Source organism: Propithecus coquereli, unplaced genomic scaffold (assembly GCF_000956105.1).
Source record: "Propithecus coquereli isolate 6110/MARCELLA unplaced genomic scaffold, Pcoq_1.0 Scaffold19, whole genome shotgun sequence".
Classification (NCBI taxonomy): Eukaryota; Metazoa; Chordata; class Mammalia; order Primates; family Indriidae; genus Propithecus; species Propithecus coquereli.
Window position 1 is genome coordinate 5,164,448 of NW_012143856.1, and position 7,946 is coordinate 5,172,393.

Sequence of the window (7,946 nt, forward strand, 5' to 3'; positions counted from 1 at the left end):
TGTTCTTTCGTTGATTCTTTCTCATTGGGCTACTTTGTCAAGGACTGGATATGCTACGACTGGTTTATGAACTTAATTTTGGGGCTTCAAAGGGATGGTCCTTGGCTTAGCTGAAGAGATGTTCCCTGGTCTTGTGCTGTCTTGGTGGGGTTTTGGCCTGTTGGGTTATCTCTGGCCTGTTGTCTGCTCCTTCTGCTTACAGAGATTAGTGAGTTTCTTTTCCTTGCTTAGCTTTCCAGGAGTTTTGTCACTTTTGAGTGTGTGACTCCACTATCGACTACTTGGTTGAGGTGGAAGGCCCTGGGTTTAGTTATGAGTTTGCTCTCTCTTTTGTTGCTTGAATTTTGCGTGGAGGAGTCAGTTGTCAAGGTATTCCAGAACCTTTGAATTGAGCTCGAAAAACCCAAATGGGACATACAAAAGCCTGAGTCTTTGGGAAATGTTTTGCCACTCCGAAGGGCTACTTGAGCCTTGTTACCACTTAAGGTGTGGTGAGAAGAGCAGCAGGAATCAGTGTGCCTGAGGCAGTGTACTTCAGAAATTGCTTGATCTGTAGCTAGGAGAAAGCTGCTAGTATGTTATTCAGGGCTTATTAGGCACTCTTGTGGTGGAATTCCTAATGGGTGTACCAGTTGGTGCAATTGCTGAGGACTCTGGTCGAGATTTTCCTTCCCAGACCTCTAGCCCCTAGATGACTACAGCCTGGGCACCAAGTGCAAGCTTTTGTGTTATGTTCTTGTCAGGTGTTCAAAACTGATCAGCTGTATCATGTCAACACACTGTCCCCTTTTGCTTAGATCCAAGGTCATACAGATTCAGGCTAGTCCTATGGGGAAAATATTTTTTCTCCTTTCTCCCTACCTTCAGGGGCAGGCTCTGTCCTGGAGGGATTTGGGAGGGGCATTGGCTGAGACTGTCACAAGGCCTGGCCTGAAAAACGTCTTCTCTTGTTTCTCTCCTCCTCCGAGGGTGGGTTTTCACCTGCCAGAGGGGCAGATAACCCCCCAGACTGGGAGAAGGGCACTTCCTGGGGCTACCTGGCATCTCAGCTCAGGAAGTGGCGACCCTTATTATTCCATCCCTTCAAGGGCAGAATTGACTAGCTGGTAAGAAGTACACACTTCAGGGATGCTAGAGAAGCCCTGCCTAAGGCCCCCGAGGGACCCAGACCAGAAAGCAGCCTGTCCTGCTATTCAACCCCAGCAGATGTGGGGTCAGTCCCTTTGGTATGCAGTATCGGTGGTCAGATCGTAGTCAAGGGTCATCCACCACCCCTACAGGGTCACAGTCCAGAGAACAGCTTCCCTTGTTCCTCCACACTGCCAAGGGTGGGAAACTAATTCTTTGGGAGGAAGCGCTGATTACCAAGTCACTGCAAAAATGAGGCTACAGGACCCCGCTGGGAAAATAGCCTCCTTCACTCTCTACTCAGCCCTTCCTGTAGTGGAGTCTGTCTGTTTGGCCGGCAGCTCTAGCTACCAAGTCGCAGCAGAGAGGTGACTGCATGTCTCAGCTTGAAAAGTGGCCTCCTTGGTCACTAGACACTCTTAGGCGTGCGTGCTATCTCTTTGGTGCAAAATAGCCCCACTGTGGAGATTCAACAATCGGGCTCCTGCAGTCGTGGGCTACAGACACACACCCACACACATACACACACGCAGAAAGAGAGCAAAAAGGAGGAAGAAGGGAAAGAAAAGGAAAGAAGAAAAATGTATATATATATATATATATATATATACAAAAAACGATAAAGAGTAAGAATTAAGAGAAATATGTATATAGAGAAAAGAAGAAAAAAAAGTAAAAAGAAAAGAAAATGAAAAGAAAAAGAAAAGAAAAAGAAGAAAAAGAAAAAGAAAAAAGGAAAAGAAGAGAGAAAAAGAAAAAAAAGGGAAGAAAAAAACCCCACAAAAAACGACAGCTTTACTCCGCCTGGAGGCAGAGGCAGGTCCTTTGGCGCGATGCGTGGGTAGGGATCGAGTTGTCTGGCGGAGGGGCTAGTTATGTGGTCTTGGATCACAGCTATACAAAAAATTAAAAAAAAAAAATGGCCCTTTTACTCCGCCTAGTGGCGGAGGCTGGCCTCTTAGCGCAGTGTGCTGGGGCAGAGGTCGAGTCGCCTGGCAGAGGGGGACTTATGTGTCCCGGATCACAGTTCTATAAGCAGTCTCCCTCAGTTCACCCTCAGTTCCCTGTCACCTTTGCGGACAGCGCCAGCTACTGAAAGGATCAGGACCGCCGGAGACCGCCTGGAAACTGGGCAGAAATATCGCTCTTTCTCCCTTTTCCGCCCTTTCGGAGGCGGGGCTTGAGTCTGCGGCTGGGACAGACTGTCCGCAGATTCGGGAGAAAAAGTGGCTGCGCGCGCTACTCTCCTCCTCTCTCCTCCTCGCAGGGCACGACCAGCTCTGCCGCAGAGGCAGCGGCTATGACTCAGGCAGACACCCGGGCAACAAGTCACCGCGGTCGCAGGCTTTGTGTTCCCCGAATTGCGGCTGCCCACCCACTGCTAGTCAGCGTTGGAGCCGACTGCACCGGGAGGGCATCAGGAGCCGGGGTCTGCCGTTGCCAACGCCCAGAGATGTCTCCCAGGGCCGCCCGCCGAGCCCGCCGCCCCCGCCCTACACACGGCGACTCTGGACCGATCCGCGGGAGGACTCTGTGCTGTGTCCCTCCCAGCGCCCGCCGAACTTTCAGCGATTTCCACGGGCAGAGCCTCTTTTATGGAGTTCCCCTCCCCCGATCTAGTCCTGGCGGTGGTCTCCTGTGGCAAGAAGCTGCCTCAAAACTCTCCCCTGTGGGCTCCGGCGGGGTCCGATCCAGGGAGCCCCCGCTCGGGCCAGTCCCTCCCCTCCAATGCCGACCCAGCACTGTGCTCCGGCGAGTTCAAAATGGACCCCACTCCTGTCTCGGCTCCCCACCGCTTGTCGGTCTGTGCTACCACTTCGCACTGACTTCTGGCACTTCCCTGCCTGCGTGGGAGTGGGGTTTGGTAAAGGAAGAGTCGTCTTGCTGTGAGTCAGATCTCACTGCCTGGGCCAGCCCGCCGCCGGGCACAGCCATCCCGCGCTGCTCTTCCCCTTTGTCCCACACTCTCCAGTAATTTGCGAGCACTTTTCCAGTTCACCTTATTTTATCCGCAGGACTGCTTGTCCCTTGCTGCTTCTCTGTAGATTCACAAAGCTGATCCTGTAGGGGAGCGCCTCATTCGCGTGTGGGTGTCCGTGTTCTTCACCTCCCACTCTGGGAGCAGAGAGCCAGGAGATCACCCCTAATCCGCCATTTTCCCGACCTCTTGTGCTGTTTTTTGTCTGGTTTGGTGTCAGGGTAATAATAGTGGCCTTAGGGAATGAGTTGGGAAGTATTCCCTCTTCTTCTATTGTTTAAAAGAGTTTGTAAAAGATTAATATTAATTCTTCTGTAAGCATATGATAGAATTCACCAGTAAAGTCATCTGACCTACACTTTTCTTTGTGGAAAGTTTTTAAAATTACTTGTTCAATCTCATTACTTGTTATTTGTCTATTTGGATTATGTATTTATTCTTGGTCTGTTTTATAGCTTGTATATTTCTAGGAATTTATTCATTTTATCTAAGTAATCTAATCTGTGATTATACTGTCGTTCGTAGTACTCCTACACAACCCTTTTGATTTCTGTAAGTTAAGTAATGATGTTATCTCTCTCATTCTCTATTTTAGTAATTTTGAGTCTTTTCTATTTGTCAATTTTGTAGATCTTTCAAAAGAACTAATTTTGGGGATTATTGATTTTTCTATCACTCTATTTTCTATTACATTGATCTCCAGCCTTCTTATGGTTGCAGTTTGCCTGGTATATCGTTTCCCATTCTTTTATTTTTAGCCTATTTGTATCTTTGAATCTAAAGTGTGTCTTCTGTAGATATCATATAGTTATACTTGGATCTTCATTTTTTAATCAAAACTGATAATATCTGCCTTTGGATTGAATTCATGCATTTATATTTCATGATTTTTGATATGATCAGATTTAAGTTTGTCACATTTCTTTTTGTTTTCTATTTGTCTCATATCTTATTTGTTCCTTTGTTTCTTCTTTTGCATTTAGAAAATATTTTCTAGTATAATGTGTTAATTCCTTTCATGGTTTTTTAAATTATATTTTTAAAATTATATTCTTAGTGGTTGCTTTGTGACTTAAAATAGTCATCTAAATTTATCAAAATCTACCTCAGGTTTATACTAAATTCTATTGAGATAATATAAATGTTACTCCTATATAGCTCTATCTCCCATTTTTATGTAGTGTTATTGTTAAACATGTTAAGTATATCTACATTGTGACAAATTCAAAAATATATTGTCAATATGTTAATGTAATAATTAATGTATTAGTATTAATGGATTTTATTATTCTATTAATTAAATATTAATGCATTAATAATTGATGTCTTTTCAAGACACTGAAAGAAGAATGGTGAGCAAGTATACATTTACACAATTTTCATGTGAACCTTCTTATATACTATTTCTGGTTCTTTTCATTTTTTCCTATAAACTTGAGTCAACATCTGACATTATTCCTTACTTGAATACATCTTTGTTTCCACCCACCTCCTTTGTCCTGTTATTGTCAAATATACCACATTTCTGTATGTTATAGGCCAAATAGTATAATTATATGCATATTGTTTAATGTGATTGTCTTTAAAAGTGTTTCAGAGAAGAAATAAATATTCAATTATAGTGTCTTTTATGATTACCTTCATAATTACCTTTACTGACACTCCTTGTTTTCTTCTGTAGATTGAATCACTGTCTGGAGTCATTTGCTTTCACCCTGGAAAATTTCCTTTTTTATTTTTTATAAAGCAATTCTGCTACCAACACATTCTCTCAGCTTTTGATTATCTAGGAATGTCTCTACTTTGCCTTTGTTTTTCAAAGATAGCTTTGCTGGATATAATTCTCAGTAGGCATTCTTTTCTTTCAGCACACTGCTTCTGGTGGGAAGTCAGTTTTTAATCTTATTTGTATTCCTTGGTATATGTGAAGCCATTCTTCTCTAGCAGTTTTCAAGATTTTTTCTTTGTCTTTCTGCATTTTGACTATGGGTCAAAATGCGGGTATGGATCTCTTTGTTTTTATCCTACTTGGAACTTGTTGATCCTCTTAGATGTAGAAACTGATGTTTTAACTCAAATTGGGAAGTTTTCAGCTATTATTTCTTCAAATATTTTTTCTTTCTCTTTCTCCTGCTCCCCTCTTTCTGGTGCTCCCATCATGTGTATGTTGATGCACTTAATGGCATCCCACATTTCTCTGAGGCTCATTTTATTTTTATTTTTCTCCATTATTTTTTCTCTATATCCTTCAGATTGCATAATTTCTGTCACTCTATCTTCAAATTCATGGGGTCTTTCTTCTGCAAGCTCAAATCTATTGTTGAGCCCTCTAGTGATCTTTTTATTTCAGTTATACTTTTCAACCCTAGAATTTCCATTTGGTTCTTTTTTCTATAATTTCTACTATTTGATGTGACATTGTGATCACATATTCATTTAATTCTTTAAACATAATTTTCTTTACTTTTTTATACGTTTATATAGTTGCTTTAAAATCTTTTTATGGGACGTCCAATATTTAGGCTTCCTCATAGGTAGTTTTCCTTTTTTCCTGAGTATGAGTTGCACCTTTCTGTTTCTTTAGGTCTTGATCTTTTGCTAAAAGCTGGACACTTTTATAGCATACTATAGCAACTTTGGATATTGATTTTTATCCCCTATGCTTGTTGTTATTTGCTTGTTTGTTTAGTGACTTGCCTATCTTAATGTAGTGAAGAGTATTTGCCTCACAGTATATAGTCTCTGACATCACTCTTCAGAAGGCAACACCTTAGGCATTGACAGTCTTCCTGAGCACCAGAGATGACAATGATTTAAGCCTGTCCTCTTGACTGTCTCTTTTCCTGATCTCCCCATTAGATTTCTGGCTGGTTTATCTCTATTGGTATCACATGCCACTCTTAACCTCCACTAATTGGTAGCTGATTGCTCTATTGTTTTCAACAATTGTTGAATAAATTACTCCACAGTCTGAGCCAACTGAAGTTCAGCCTCTTGGTGGAAAAGGTTGTTGCTAGTCTTTCAGGCTTTCAGGTACCCCTTCTCTCCACATGGGAAGATTCTGCCCTATGGAGCAGGAGCTAGAGCTGGGCAGGGGTGGAGGTGGGAACAATTCAGCAAGGTGGAGCTGTGGGAGATTGGGTGCATTTACTTTCCCAAGTGCCATGGCCTCCAGTCTTACAGGCACATTGTATGAGTCAAGCACATTAGGAATGGTTTATACAAAAGCTTTTGAGTTCTAGTTGATTATTTGATCTCCCACAAAGTTTATTTCAAATTTAAGTCATGAGTAGCCTCTAAAATAGCAAGCACGTATATATTAAAGGGAATAGATGAATGACAGATTGTCAGATTATACATTTCTGTGGTCATGTTTGGTCTTTTAAGGGTTTAAAAAATCTGTGAGGATACTTTTTTAAAAAAACTATCAGATCAAATATTTAGAATTATTTTAGTTTAGAATTATTTAAAACCTCCCAGAAAATAAAATTATTTAAAATATCATTATTTATAGAAAAAAACACTATTAGATCACTATGTCTTTTTTCTAAAATGGGTATATTCTTCTAAATCTTGTTTTAAAATATCCTCTTCTTTTGGTCAACACCTCCTTCACTCTAGCTGAGTTCTAGTGGAATAAACAACTGAAGATGGATCTAAATGCCAACTTTTGTATTCTGTGTATAGCATAGTAATCTGAAATTGTAGTGCTACCTTTCAATAAACTGGTTATGAGAAATAGTTTAGGTGAAACTAATTCTCAATATTACAAGCAATGAAAAGGATGGACTGGAAAATTATGAAGCATGTGAGGGATTGCAAATAACCAGTAGAGTTGCCTGTTTTTTGTATATCAGGTGGATTTGATAACACTGAATGGAATGACAAGGTCATTCTTGCATCTTTCTTCAAATTTTACCCTAAAAGAAAAGGTACTAATACTTCTCAGTTCTCAGGTCAGTCATCACCTTAATACAGCTGATCATTGATAAAATGTCACAGCCTATATAAACTTTGATGATTTGGGGAAACCGTATTTGAAAAAATTTCCCATCTACTTTACAACTATTTTCTGGATCAAGCCATTTTAGTGAATTTTGCACAATATTTTAGGCAATATTATTCCTGCACTTGTTCAACGATAACTTGCAAAGCTAGGGCAGAGGGCATGGAGAAAGAGTTATTTAAGGAGGACTACAGGAAGTGATGTCATGCTGGGTAAAAAGTGAGAGAAGACTAATTTTCAGAATCAAGTGGCAACCCATTCCAGAACTTTTCAGTGTGAAAGGGGAATGGAAGTGAGTGAACCAGAACGAGGTATTAAACCTACAGAGAAAAAAAAACAACATGAGGGAGCTTAAACAAAAATTTTTCAGAAGAAAGAAATTTATTGTATTATGGGGATTCACAAAATACAGATAGCTGAAGCAGAAAGCACCTATGCAGGCCAAAGACTTTGTGAGGATCAAGGGCAGAGGTCTTTGAACAAAGGCTCACGGACTCCATCCAGCCCATAGGCAGGATTGATTTGTTTATGTGTACAATTGAACAAGTATCTTAAAATTAGGTTTTATATAAAATGCTGTATTTCTAGCTTCTTTTGAGAAAAATCCATGTTCTTCAACCATATAATGGCATTTTGCATGAAAACAACTGACTGCTATTGAGTGGTAGCTGCCCCCATAGAAAATATGCACTCCTCCCCATTATCTATAGCCCTCACACTAGTCCAAATGATACCTTTGTGCAAATTAGAAAGGGCTGCCCTTTCTTTTTTTTTTTTTTTTTTTTTTTGAGACAGAGTCTCACTTTGTTGCCCGGGCTAGAGTGAGTGCCATGG